This window comes from Esox lucius, chromosome 20 (genome assembly GCF_011004845.1).
Source record: "Esox lucius isolate fEsoLuc1 chromosome 20, fEsoLuc1.pri, whole genome shotgun sequence".
Lineage (NCBI taxonomy): Eukaryota > Metazoa > Chordata > Actinopteri > Esociformes > Esocidae > Esox > Esox lucius.
The window spans coordinates 18,545,052-18,560,739 of NC_047588.1; the positions used below are offsets into that span (position 1 = coordinate 18,545,052).

The 15,688-nt window shown below is 40.3% G+C and overlaps 1 protein-coding gene across 3 annotated transcripts in view; it reads right to left on the reverse strand.

The window, feature by feature from the left end:
- The window catches only part of grb10b (growth factor receptor-bound protein 10b), a 116,942-nt gene that overhangs the window by 75,964 nt on the left and 25,290 nt on the right, over positions 1–15,688 (reverse strand). The window contains exon 1 of one of the 3 annotated variants that reach the window (XM_010896975.4): positions 3,519–3,600. The exons of the other annotated variants lie outside the window; for them this stretch is intronic. The gene's annotated coding sequence lies outside the window, so the exon portion shown is untranslated. Of the gene's footprint in view, positions 1–3,518; positions 3,601–15,688 lie in introns of those variants that run through there. 3 annotated transcript variants of the gene reach the window in all.

The following is a 15,688-nucleotide window of genomic DNA, read 5'->3' on the forward strand; positions in this document are numbered from 1 at the left end:
TTCACACCCTTTGCCATGACATTTGCAGACCAAATGTAATTAATTGGACCAGATCTAGAAAAGCACACACCTGTCTAAAGGTTTTACGTTCACAGTGCATGACAAAACCCAAGCCATGAAGTCTGAGGAACTTTCAGCAAACCTTCTATATAGAATTGTGTCCGTCATAGATCTGGGGAGGATTATGGAACAATTGCTAAAGTTTTTCAGGACTACATAGGGTACTCAATCATTTTGTACAAAGACTCTTCCAACAGCCATCTGGCCAAACTGCTGAAAAGCAGAAAAATTCAACCAGCTACATCAATCAGGCCATGTCTATAATTAAGCTACTCCTGAGTAAAAGGCATGTGACATGCCACCTGAAGGAATATGTATTAACTGATCTGAAGAGAGTAAAATCAAACTGTTAGGCCTGACCCTCAACACCTGGCTAATACCATCCCTGGGAAGAAGCATGGTGGTGGGAGCATCATGCTATGGGTATGCTTCTCAACAGCAGGGACTGGAAGACTGGTCAGGATTGAAAGAAGGATCAACAGAGCAAAATATAGATATCTTTGAATGAAACCTGATCTAGAGCACATGGAACATCAGACTGGGGGTGAAGATTCATCAATCAGCACGATAAGGACCTGAAGCACACAGCTAAGAGAAAGCTGAAGAGACCTTAGAAAGTCTATGGATGTTCTTAAGTGGTCCAGGCAAAACTTTCAAGCTTCAATGCATTGAAAAAACGCAGTTCGCCAACACTATCAATCCCAATCTGACAGAGCTTGATGTGCAAGGAAGAATGGGAAAAACAGCCAAATTCCAGATGTGCAAAGCTACTAGGGTCATACCCATGAAGACTCAAAGCTGTGATGTACTTCCTGCCTGGATGGCCCTGTTCAGGGTTACCTGGAGCCCCTCTAGACCCCCCTGTCTCAGTCCCTAGTTTTACACTGCAATATTATTGTGCGGGGAATAGGGTCAGCGTGTAACGTATACTCAGGTTTACTTTTGAATCCAAAGAACGCGCTCTCTAACTTTCCCGGGAGGACATGAGCCCTTGGACCACACCTCAGGACTCCCTGGCCAAAATGACTCATAGCTGACCCACAAACAAAATCCTCCTGGTTGTGTTGCAGATCAAGTGGGTGCCTGTTGATTCTTGCTGCCACTGCACACACTCCAACTGATTGTTCCTGTCCTTGTCCACCTGGTTATGCAGCTGATATGAATTCATTCTGTTTAAAGACTATGGACACGGCCCACTTGTATTTATTGACCTGCTTTTCATAGGAACATGCAAAAACCTTGACTGGGTCCAAAAGGTCATGTATTCTTACTCATCACCCAGCACCGGCAGAAGAGGACTGGACATCCCTTAGAGTCTGTTTCCTCTCATTTGTCTTTATGGGTTTCTACCCTACTTGGTCATTTTTATAACACAACAAAATGTGGAGCAAGTGAAGTGGTCTGAAAAATGTATGAAGGCACTATATATGACATTTCTTGGAACAGAATGTGTTCAGTAGAAGTGTTAAAAGGAAATAGTAACAATGTGTTACAACAAAGAGAACCACAACACCCATCGCTTCCCCAATACTTCAGTATATTGTCTGTGTTCTGCCTTAAATCAAACAGCTACTGTCAGATAAGTTCATATGATTACAGGTCTTTACACAGAAACGCATAGTCCCAAAGAACAGTGACTTCTTGGACACTTAGTACAACAAAAATAAAAAAAGATTGGAGTACTCACAGCATACCCCGGGAACAGAATGTAATTCAGCTGGCTAAGGTGGTCACAAACCACACATGCACACACACCTGCCCTTACACACACATTCACACACACACACACACGAACCCAGACAGACACACACAAACAAATGTATACAAAAACATGGAAAGTGGATAGTAAATCTACAGAACACGCCTTCATATTTTCATGCCTTAAAATGTTAAAATAAGGGATTTGTTTCCTGAACATCTACACACCCTGCTCAAAAATGGACGTTTTATAGAAAATGGTCTAAATTAAAAATTAAATATTTGTATATGATTGTATATGTATTAACATAATATTCTAACAATGTGGCACTATTTGGTAAAGGAACATTTGGTAAAGGAATAACGAACAGCAATATTCAAAACTTTAGGACTGAGACTGGACTCAGGAACATGTCTTGAAAAGCCATTCTGCTGTGTATTTGACATAAACATTAGTAATATACCAATTTAGAATCACAGGGTTACTTTGTTAGCTTGTTTTTTTTACCCATTTGTTCCTATTTTGTGACATCCACTTCCTATTTATGGCCTTACTTCGTTGTCTGCAACTCCACATCATGTAAGGATGATTATAGATCGAGACAGACATACTCCAAGCATCTCAGCCGATCCAGTTCTTATCGCACTGCTCGCTCAACCCATAAGCCTTTAGCTGGTACAACATGCACTGGGCAAATGCATTCTCAAACTACATATCCAAAATAGAGTTTGCAGACACTGTAGCACAAGACAAGGAGTCTTAAAGCACGATGTGACAAGGCACTTCCATTCGACTATACACTTTTTTCTGATATAACAATACAAAATGAAAATAACACCTTTAAATCCAACGCTGCTCAAAGAGCATAACAAATGACTGAGAAACACTTATTTTCTAAGAATTGTACAGAAATCTATTGGGCAGTGAAGTATATTGACTGCTCAAGGTTTGTGAATATATTTAATAGTGACAGTATATGATTTGAGACTTCAGTAAAACAAAACTACACACAGTCAAGGCATCCGGCCTCATTACAACAAAACATACACAAAGGCTAATCTAAGAACATAAAGCCCAATACCTTATATTCGTTATTAGCAGACACTCTGATCCAGATGGAGCACATTTATCTTAAGATCAAGTACCTCGAAAGGACAACCGCACAGCCCAGTAGTAGTAAGTACATTTTACTCTATGAAGTAGCAATAAGCAAAGTCACTGCTGGATGGAAAAGGAGGACAATTTGGTGTTATAATGCACAATTTAAAAAGCTATTGTGAACAATGAAATGAAACAACTTTGAAAACACCAACATTGTATTTTTTACAGCCCTGTGGGGAGTAGTCTACAGTATTTGACTGTCTATAATATATGAACAAACACGAATATTCCAATAAAACATGAAACCTAACCATTAATTTCCCCATTTAAAAAGAATACCAAACTATCCCAAAAAATAACCTACATTTGTGTATATAGGCAATGTAAATCCTTAGTTGCTACATTACATTTTTTACTCAAATCAATGATTTGACCTTTAATTTGGCCCCATCTGAAAACAACAAATGGGCTTGTTTTACCCCAACATTCATAAACAATGTAAAGAAACAATGCCAAAACACAGTTACAATCTATACGTTGATGTCAAGGATGGTTGGCCCTTGCAGGTGACTGCATTCTTATTGATCTTACCTAAGTATTCTATGCCTTAAGGTCCTGTCTATTAGCTCACTTTTCAATAAGACCCAAGTCAACTTACTGAGAAACAGAAGCAGTAAAGCAGTGGCCCTCTGGGGTCTCGTCGTCCTGACTCCAAGCTAATCCCAGTGTAAAGTGTCTGGAAATGGTCCACACCACCAGACTAGACGGGGCTAAAGGTCCAGCCACCAGAGTGTGACTGATCCCTTGCGCACAGCCCAGCCCAGCCCAGACCCACTACCACCCCCTAAACAGCTGCAGCCAGCGACATGCTTGGACAGGGCCAGCAATGTGCTCCAGCCCCAATCAGCCCAGGGTTCAGCTCCAGTGAGCACTTGCCTCTAACCCCCCGCACCAGTCACACAACTGCCTTTAACGCTGCTGCTGTATAAGGCTGTTTGGGTAGAGCACTATGCCCTCCTCCGCTTAGGACTGCCGCATTGTTTTCTCCTTCCCACAAAAACACACACACAAACTTACCCAGGAATGAAAAGATCTTCAAATCATACCTTTTGGTTGTTGTAGTCAATGCAAACTCAGCCTATTTAGACTATAAATCAACTGTTGTGACAATTTGAATAACGTATATACAATATAAATTCAGCAGCAAATCAGTCAGGAAAAATCAGCTTCCTTAGAAGCTGACATATGACATTTGAACCCACATACACTATTAAAAAAAAATCCTCCAACACATCTTGTGTACTGGCGCCCAAAAAGACCAGAAATCTGACATCCTTTGAACCCACTTGACAACTGACAGACGCAAATTGTCAGATTTGAGACTCAAAATATAACTCTCTTGCATATTTCTGAATCTCAGCAATGTTTAGATTGATGCATATATCCACAGGAAATGTTCTTGATGGATCCGAAAGGTCGTCCCTGTCCTTGTATACCTGTTTTGGTGGCTGAGCTTGAATCTGCCAAAACACTCTGTACGCAGGCCATTTGCATTTATTGACCCGCTGGTTAACATTTAACAATATTGATGTAGCTTAAATGGTAATATACTCTTATAAACCCTAACAGAATTCTTCCTAGACACTGCGCATCAATTTCCTGTTGCGGCTTGCCCTTTAATGTTTACGGCTGGGTACCTGTATAAGCACTTTGTGACAACTGCGGATATAAAACCCTTTATAAATGACATTTGATAGATTTTTTTGATTGAGAATAAAATATCTTTTGAAAAAAAAAATACAAACAGAATGGAATTTCGAAAGTCAAACGTGAAGAGTGCTTGACATCCATTTTTGTTATTAAGGATATGCAGCCAAAAACCAAAAATAAAGGATAAATTTTTGGACATTACATTGCTTTAAACAAATACTTCTAGTGGCCGAAAATATGAGAACGACTGTATGTATAAAACTGTTAACATTTCTAAATTGTTGAATCTATACACAAATATTTTCAAATAAAATTGAGAATCTATGCTTTAACCTCATAGTAATTGTTTTAATTCAAATCTAAACCTTTACAGTATAGAGCCAAAAGTCAAAAAGTATGGTTTTCCCAATAATTATTGCATTGCCTCTACATAAGGGGGGTGAAAGTAGTGATTTCAACAAGAATCAACCAATTTCTAGGCATCCTTGTTTAGCAAAGATTTGCTCCTTTTTGGCTGAGAAATGTTTTTAAAATGTAAATCAATCTGGTTTTAGACCTTGGCATAGCACTGTTACTGAATCTACACTCACCTAAAGGATTATTAAGAACACCGGTTCAATTTCTCATTAATGCAATCATCTAATCAACCAATCACATGGCAGTTGCTTCAATGCATTAAGGGGTGTGGTCCTGGTCAAGACAATCTCCTGAACTCCAAACTGAATGTCAGAATGGGAAAGAAAGGTGATAAGCAATTTTGAGCGTGGCATGGTTGTTGGTGCCAGACGGGCCGGTCTGAGTATTTCACAATCTGCTCAGTTACTGGGATTTTCACGCACAACCATTTCTAGGGTTTACAAAGGATAGTGTGAAAAGGGAAAAACATCCAGTATGCGGCAGTCCTGTGGGCGAAAATGCCTTGTTGATGCTAGAGGTCAGAGGAGAATGGGCCGACTGATTCAAGCTGATAGAAGAGCAACTTTGACTGAAATAACCACTTGTTACAACCGAGGTATGCAGCAAAGCAATTCTGAAGCCACAACATGCACAACCTTGAGGCGGATGGGCTACAACAGCAGAAGACCCCACCGGGTACCACTCATCTCCACTACAAATAGGAAAAAAAGGCTACAATTTGCACGAGCTCACCAAAATTGGACAGTTGAAGACTGGAAGAATGTTGCCTGGTCTGATGAGTCTCGATTTCTGTTGAGACATTCATATGGTAGTCAGAATTTGGTGTAAACAGAATGAGAACATGGATCCATCATGCCTTGTTACCACAATGCAGGCTGGTGGTGGTGGTGTAATGGTGTGGGGGATGTTTTCTTGGCACACTTTAGGCCCCTTAGTGCCAATTGGGCATGGTTTAAATGCCACGGCCTACCTGAGCATTGTTTCTGACCATGTCCATCCCTTTATGACCACCATGTACTCATCCTCTGATGGCTACTTCCAGCAGGATAATGCACCATGTCACAAAGCTCGAATCATTTCAAATTGGTTTCTTGAACATGACAATGAGTTCACTGTACTGAAATGGCCCCCACAGTCACCAGATCTCAACCCAATAGAGCATCTTTGGGATGTGGTGGAACGGGAGCTTCGTGCCCTGGATGTGCATCCCACAAATATCCATCAACTGCAAGATGCTATCCTATCAATATGGGCCAACATTTCTAAAGAATGCTTTCAGCACCTTGTTGAATCAATGCCACGTAGAATTAAGGCAGTTCTGAAGGCGAAAGGGGGTCAAACACAGTATTAGTATGGTGTTCCTAATAATCCTTTAGGTGAGTGTATGTCCAGTTTACAGTTTACATTTTAAAGATTTGCAGGAAGCACTTAACGATTTAAAGCTTGTACATAAAACTAGCAAACCAAATACATGTTTTTGAAATCCCGACAAAAGATCTAACCTGACTTACAGTGTATTTGATAACCTGCCAACTTTACAGATTTTCCCACATAGAAAGCATGTAGAAGTCTGTAATTTTTATCATAGGTACTCTTCAACTGTGAGTGATGGAATCTAAAACAAAAATCCAGAAAGTAATATTGTATGATTTTTTAAGTAATTAATTTGCATTTTATTGCATGACATAAGTATTTGATACATCAGAAAAGCAGAACTTAATATGTGGTACCTAAACCTTTGCTTGCAAATGCAGAGATCATACGTTTCCTGTAGTTCTTGACCAGGTTTGCACACACTGTAGCAGGGATTTTGGCCCACTCCTCCATACAGACCTTCTCCAGATCCTTCAAGTTTCGGGGCTGTCGCTGGGCAATACAGACTTTCAGCTCCCACCAAAGAATTTCTATTGAGTTCTGGTCTGGAGACTGGCTAGGCCACTCCAGGACCTTGAGATGCTTCTTATGGAGCCACTCCTTAGTTGCCCTGGCTGTTTGTTTCGGGTCGTTGTCATGCTGGAATACCCATCTTCACAGCTCTTACTGAGGGAAGGAGGTTGTTGGCCAAGATCTCGCGATACATGGCCCCATCCATACTCCGCTCAATACGGTGCAGTCGTCCTCTCCCCATTGCAGAAAAGGATCCCCAAAGAATGATGTTTTTACCTCCATGCTTCACGGTTGGGATGGTGTTCTTGGGGTTGTACTTATCCTTCTTCCTCCAAACACGGCGAGTTTAGACCAAAAAGCTCTATTTTTGTCTCCACATGACCTTCTCCCATTCCTCCTCTGGATCATCCAGATGGTCATTGGCAAACTTCAGACGGGCCTGGACATGCGCTGGCTTGAGCAGGGGAACCTTGCATGCGCTGCAGGATTTTAATCCATGACGGCGTAGTGTGTTACTAATGGTTTTCTTTGAGACTATGGTCCCAGCTCTCTTCAGGTCATTGACCAGGTCCCGCCGTGTAGTTCTGGGCTGATCCCTCACCTTCCTCATGATCATTGATGCCCTACGAGGCGAGATCTTGCATGGAGCCCCAGACCGAGGAAGATTGACCGTCATCTTGAACTTCTTTCATTTTTTTATAATTGCGCCAACAGTTGTTGCCTTCTCACCAAGCTGCTTGCCTATTGTGCTGTAGCCCATCCCAGCCTTGTGCAGGTCTACAATTCTATCCCTGAGGTCCTTACACAGCTCTCTGGTCTTAGCCATTGTGGAGAGGTTGGTGTCTGTTTGATTGAGTGTGTGGACAGGTGTCTTTTATACAGGCAGCGAGTCCAAACAGGTGCAGTTAATACAGGTAATGAGTAGAGAACAGGAGGGCTTCTTAAAAAGAAGTTACATGTCTGTGAGAGCGGGAATTCTCACTGGTTGGTAGGTGATCAAATACTTACGTCATGCAATAAAATGATAATTCATTTTTTTAAATCATACAATGTGATTTTCTGTATTTTTGTTTTAGATTCCGTCTCTCACGGTTAAAGTGTACCTATGATAAAAATTACAGACCCCTACATGCTTTGTAAGTAGGAAAACCTACAAAATCGGCAGTGTATGAAATACTTGTTCTCCCCACTGTACATCTTTACTCTTTGGATGGTTCTATAATGAACGGGTTCCTTCATACAAATAACTTGGAATCTGGATCGACAGCGACCCTTCATTTAATAAATATGAGCTTGTTAAGAAGCTTAAGTGTAAAGTGGGTTTCTTCTATATGAACAGATCTTGCTTTTATTTGGCAAACAGGAAACTAATTGTTTAGTCAACATCCATGCCTGTGCTTGACGATGATGATATATTATACCAAAGTGCATTTGATTCTACTCTGAAGATGCTTGATTCAGTTCTTCATAGTGTTCTTCGTTTTATAACATCAGACAGTTATAATACTCCTCACTGCATCCTTTACCTTAAAAGTGCATAAATCCCTTCACTAGTCTATTTTTGTATATAAAGCCATACTCCACAGGCTTCCAGTATACATAACATCTGATACCTAGATCCTCTGGTTACAATACAAGATCACAGAGTTGGTTAGTGTTACAAACACCTTTTGTAACTAATGAGTTGGGTAGTTCTGCCTTTTCATATATAGCACTTCATGTGTGGAATAGTTTCATTTGGGTGCCTTGAGGTCTGTGTCTGTTTGAAAAATTGTGTTAGATTTTTATAGTGAGAAATGTGTTTGTTTTAACTGATTGAGATGGCCAATGTCAGTCTGTATGTAAATAGTATTTTGTATTAAATTGCTGTTCAATACTTGGATTAATGTTCCCAGGGCACACTTGTGTCTCCCTGTTTAAATAAAAGTTAAATTCAATAAATAAATAAATTACATAGGACACTGTGAAACTTGTGTACAATCAGCTAAATGCTATTGTTTCTCCAGGTCCTTTTTAGGCCCAGTCTTTTGCAATGGAATATCCTTAAACCCCACAAGAGCATGCAAATAAAAAATCATATTCAGCAACATTTTTAATTGAGTTATATCTGGACTATACTCACAATGCTGTCTGTTTGGACACACCAAGCAAGAGCACGGGAATCGTCCATACAAATGTTTTTTATGTCCATATTAAAAAGTAGATATAGCATAAACCCTGTAAGTACAGTAAGTTTATGTACATCATTGCAGTAATGCATTTGTTTAACACAAGGACACAGACACTTTTGCCCAACATGAACATAAATTATCTAGTGTGAATTTCGAAAATAGTGGTCTAACAGTTACATTTATTCACATAGTGACCTAACTACAAATGCATTAGTGGTGTCCCTGACAAAAATACACAAATGGTTTAAGGGGAGCCATAAGATTATATTTTTCATAAACTAAGAGGAAGAAACCATGATAAGTTGTCATCCACCAGATGTTTCCGTTGATGTCACAATGAACACACACATCACATTTTGTGAGACGGCTAGAAGAAATATGGAAAAAACTGGGCAAGCTTATGATAGAAGATGCAGTGGAAGAGTAATCTGGCAACAAAGTACAAGAAATGTCCATCTTTAAGTGTCTGGCAAACACACTGCCTTTCAGCACAATAATGACCACAAACACTCTTGGAGCAGATGTCTACAGGTGGAACACAGTACTGGCCACCTCAGAGCCCCGACCTCAGCATAATTGAAGCTTTGTGGGGTAACTTGGACAGAGAAAAGAACAAACAGCTGCCAAAGTCAAAAGAGTTAGAGAAAATCTGGCAAGACGCTTGGAAGAATTTACCACAGAACTACTTAAAAAGTACTTGACAGTCTACCAAAGCTAATAGTTTTTTTTAAACTTTTCATTCTATTAATGCTTCTATGTGTGTATTTATTTTACTTATTAAATAGTGCTTTTTAAACAAATAAACATGAACTGCTAATATAAATAGCTTTTTAAAAAGTTCTGAGAAGTTATTTTTTAGGACAGTACTGTGTGCATGATATAAATTGTAAACATATCCAATTTGTTTTAGTCAGGCCAAATGCCCCACAGATGCAAATTAATCAAGTGCACTCTTATCACTAAACTGAGTTTGCATGTCAATGCTGATGACAAAATCAATATTCAACTGTTTGGTTATAAAAATGGTGTTTGATCAAAAGCCTAATGACCAAACCATAGATGAGTCAACTAAATAGCCCTAAAGTGCTGATGTACTGTTGATTACAGCTCGATTCAAATACTCTACTGCCAAATCATCCCAAATTCCTAGTTTAGAGAGACAAGGTCAATTCACACAAAAGCAAACTCTATACCATCTTATTAAAATCACATTTTAATTTATAACAGATTTGTATAATTGACATGCATTTATTCAGATACTATTTCCCTTAAGGTTTTGCGAGTAGAGAGAGGTTTTAAAAACACTGTACCACTTTCTTTTTCAGGGCACATTTGTCATTTACCCACTTGACACATGAAATGCATTCCTATTCAACAAACACACCTAAACCCAAAACCTTCCTGCCAATCTGTGCCCAACAAATAAAGTGAAGAAACTTGACTTCCAAGAAGAAGAAAAAACAGAAAAAGAAATCTTGACTTCCAGGAACAAGAAACGCATGCTTTTGCCAGAGTAATCCCCTCTTGATTCACTGAAAACATCTATAAAACTCAAGGCGAAAAATTTACAGCTCTGTGAAGGCCAATGTTTCTGAGGGAATAAGAGTAGCCTTATAATGGCTACAGCATCTTGAAGGCAGAGACACCATTTTCCAATTGGTTAAAATGTGTGCACATCATTGGGATTTGGGAGGCAGTCAACACAGCTACTAACCAGAAGATAAACCTATAGCTAACCCAGACACTTAAATAAGAAGGGTAAAATGTACTTCACTTTTCCAAATTTACATTTCACATTTGAAATATACATTTTCTTTATAATCAGATGCTTGTTGGCTATATTTCCTTCTTTAAGACATTAGCATAGAGGAAACTGTAAACCAACCTAACAACTGGAAAGTACTTTAGCAAGTAAGCTAAATGTTTTCCTAGGAAACCTAGTCTATTCAGTGTGTATGCTAAAATTAACCACATTACTAACAGAGAATATGTTGTTGTTCAATAATGAGTCCACAAAGCTGTGTAGCCACAATGTAATGTATGTCTACCATAGGATATTGGTAGCCATACATAACCACACATTCACCAAATCAATATCCATCTATCTACAGTATCTCGCAAAAGTGAGTACACCCCTCACATTTTTGTAAATATTTGATTATATCTTTTCATGTGACAACACTGAAGAAATGACACTTTGTTGCAATGTAAAGTAGTGAGTGTACAGCTTGTATAAGTGTACATTTGCTGTCCCGCCCAAGTAACACAACACACAGCCATTAATGTCTAAACCGCTGGCAACAAAAGTGAGTACACCCCTAAGTGAACATGTCCAAATTGGGCCCAAAGTGTCAGTATTTTGTGTGGCCACCATCATTTTCCAGAACAGCCTTAGCCCTCTTGGCATGGAGTTCACCAGAGCTTCACAGTTTGCCACTGGATTACTCTTCCACGATGACATCACAGAGGTGGAGGAAGTTAGAGACCTTGTGCTCCTCCACCTTCTGTTTGAGGATGCCCCACAGATGCTCAATAGGGTTCAGGTCTGGAGACATGCTTGGCCAGTCCATCACCTTTACCCTCAGCTTCTTTAGCAAGGCAGTGGTTGTCTTTGAGGTGTGTTTGGGGTCGTTATCATGTTGGAATACTGCACTGCGTCCCAGTCTCCGAAGGGAGGGGATCATGCTCTGCTTCAGTATGTCACAGTACATGTTGGCATTCATGGTTCCCTCAATGAACTGTATCTCCCCAGTGCTGGCAGCACTTGTGCAGCCCCAGACCATGACACTCCCACCAACATGCTTGACTGTGGGCAAGACACACTTGTCTTTGTACTCCTCATCTGGTTGCCACCACACATGCTTGACACAATCTGAACCAAATTAGTTTATCTTGGTTACATCAGACCACAGGACATGGTTCCAGTAATCCATGTCCTTAGTCTGCTTGTCTTCAGCAAACTGTTTGCAGGCTTTCTAGTACATCATCTTTAGAAGAGGCTTCCTTCTGGGACGACAGCCATGCAGACCAATTTGATGCAGTGTGCGGCGTATGGTCTGAGCACTGACAGACTGACCCCCCACCCCTTCAACCTCTGCAGCAATGCTGGCAGCACTCATACGTCTATTTCCCAAAGATAACCTCTGGATATGACGCTGAGCACGTGCACTCAACTTCTTTGGTCGACCATGGTGAGGCCTGTTCTGAGTGGAACCTGTCCTGTTAAAACGCTGTATGGTCTTGGCCACCATGCGGCAGCTCAGTTTCAGGGTCTTGGTAATCTTCTTATTGCCTAGGCCATCTTTATGTAGAGCAACAATAATTTTTTTCAGATCCTCAGAGAGTTCTTTTCCATGAGGTGCCATGTTAAATTTCCAGTGACCAGTATGAGGGAGTGTGAAAGTGATAACACCAAATTTAACACACCTGCTCCCCATTTACACCTGAGACCTTGTAACACTTATGGGTCACATGACACCAGGGTGGGAAAATGGTTAATTGGGCCCAATTTGGAAATGTTCACTTAGGAGTGTACTCAAATTTCTTTGCTAGTGATTTAGACATTAATGGCTGTGTGTTGAGTTATTTTGAGGGGACAGCAAATTTACAAGCTGTACACTCACTAGTTTACAGTTTCAGTTAAGGCATACTATAACATAACTACTGTATGTTAAGCCAGCAAATGTGTTTGTCTATCCTGACCCAAAACGCATGCACGGATGGATACTTCAAAGATCCACCAGAAACAGTCACAATAGAACCTTAAACTGTTTTATTTAAGGATTACTATAATGGAGATACTAACGGTTTTAGCTAGCGAAGTTCGTCTATACGGAATAATTCAGATCTGTCAGAAGACCTGCATAATAAGGAAATGGAACTTTATAAATATGGAAAAGGATATAAAAAATATATCCAAAGCCTTGCAAACGCCAGTCAGTACTGTTCAAACACTTACTAAGAAGTGGAAAATGTGGGCATCTCTTGATACTAAGCGAAGGTCAGGTAGACCAAGAACGATTTCAGCCATAACTGCCATTTAACTGTATGGAATACAAACCAAAATCCACAGGTAACCTCAGGGCAAATACAGGCTGCTCTGGAAAAAGACGGTCTGCTTGTTTCAAGGAACACAATACGGCGATATTTGAACAAAAATGAGCTGCATGGTCGAGTTGCCAGAAAGAATCCATTACTGCGCCAATGCCACAAAAAAGCCTGGTTACAATATGCCCAACAACACCTTGACACGCCTCACAGCTTATGGCACACTTTAATTTGGAGTGAAGAGACCAAAACAGAGCCATGTTTGGAGTGGGGTCAACAAGGCCTATAGTGAACAGAATACCATCCCCACTGATGTTTGGCTCACTGATGTTTGTTTTGAGGGTGCGTGTGCTCTAATCATCCTGGTAGACGGCTGTGTTGACCTTGAACCTCAGAAAACACAGTGGACCAACACCAGCAGATGACATGGCACCCCAAACCATCACTCACTGTGGAAACTTTACACTGGACTTCAGGCAACGTGGATTCTGTGCCTCTCCTCTCTTCCTCCAGACTCTAGGACCTTGATTTCCAAAGCAAATGCAACATTTACTTTCATCAGAGAACATAACTCAGCAGCAGTCCAGTCCTTTTTGTCTTTAGCCCAGGCGAGACGCTTCTGACGCTGTGTCTTGTTCAAGAGTGGCTTGACACAAAGAATGCGACAGCTGAAACCCATGTCTTGCATACGTCTGTGCATGGTGGTTCTTGAAGCACTGACTCCTGGTGCAGTCCACTCTTTGTGAATCTCTCCCACATTTTTGAATGGGTTTTGTTTCACAATCCTCTCCAGGGTGCGGTTATCCCTATTGCTTGTACACTTTTTTCTACCACATCTTTTCCTTCCCTTCACCTCTCTTAATGTGCTTGGACACAGAGCTCTGTGAACAGCCAGCCTCTTTAGCTATGACCTTTTGTGTCTTGCCCTCCTTGTGCAAGTTGTCAAGGGTCGTCTTTTGGACAGCTGTCAAGTCAGCAGTCTTCCCCATGATTGTGTTGCCTACAGAACTAGACTGAGAGACCATTTAAAGGCCTTTGCAGGTGTTTTGGGTTAATTAGCTGATTAGAGTGTGGCACCAGGTGACCAGGTCACCAGATACTGAATTTGGGTTTTTCATTAGTTGTCAGTTATAATCATCACAATTAAAAGAAATAAACACTTGAAATATATCAGTCTGTGTGGAATGAATGTATACATTATACAAGTTTCACCTTTTGTATGGAATTACTGAAATAAATCAACTTTTTGATGATATTCTAATTTTATGACCAGCACCTGCACAAACAAGTACAAACATCGTAGCGAATCCCAGATTTAGCACAACTAACTCTGTGTGCCCCTGGTGACAAACCCATTTATAAGCCGCACTGTGTATAAACCGCACCATTAATTTTATAGCTTTGTGTGAATACAAGCCAGAGTATTAACCGCACCAATATATAAACCACATTTGTTCAGAGAATTGACTTTTTGTAAACACCACCCCCAAACGACAATGTTATCTGAAGAAAATGTTACAGTTATTTGTGCTAACATGACCATTAATATGACTTACTCGCTACTACTACTACTGTACGTTAGGTAAATAGCTAGGTCCCTCTAATATCAGCTTGTTATGTCGGGACGTCTGGGCACTCTTAGGCTTAACCTTTCCAGGTGACTTTCTGCTGAAGTTGATAGGATGATGTTGACTGATAAAAAAGTAATAGCTACAGTATATAAACCGAACTTACCCGGCAGTGCAAGAGCATGACTGGTCCAAAAGGCTGTGCTGGTTACATTTGAGTACACGGGGACTCTCATTCTTTGATTGAGATCTGTATGCTTGTTTCAATTAGTGTCCCCTTCCTTATTTATCTGAATATTTTGAGCCTATCCTTCCACTGCATACTGCAATCCCTCGATCTGGAGGACATCGCAGAGGTATTACTCCAAAACGAATCACTTACACTGACCGGTAATATGCTACTTTTCCCCTATGTGCTCGGCTGTTTACAGTAGTTGCCTCTTACCAAGAAGCGCAGCTTGACGGGCGTAGCAACAGTAACTAAGATAGGTGGGGCTTTTGCGAAAGGTCAATTATGACTCGTACATACATTGTACATTAATATAAAAAAATCTATCATAAGGCACTAAAAAAAGTATTTTGTTTTAGATAAGTGTTTGAAAACACTAACGCCAATTGTACCATATTTGCTACATGAGTTTCTAAAACCCCTACGTCGTCAAGTAATAATCTGTTAAAAGGTTTGCTGGTGGAAACGGTTTTAAGAATGTAAAATTGTGTATTAGCTGCACCCATGTATTAACCGCTGTGGTTGAACATTTTTACAAAATCCATTATAAACAGGAAATTACGGTAACCCTCCTGTTTTTCTGTTTTTGTTTGAACTACAAGGTTGCATCATGTTTCCATGTTGAGTTAGCCAGTGACGGACATAATCAGAAAATGATCCTCGCATTTCTAATTGGAAAAGTCCAGAAGGTCCCTCCTTGTTTGAGATAGTTTACTTTTGTTTGGTGACTAATGATCACAACTCCTTCCGTAGAATCCTAGCGAGCATTAAACTCATTACAGGACCACAAACTCTTGAA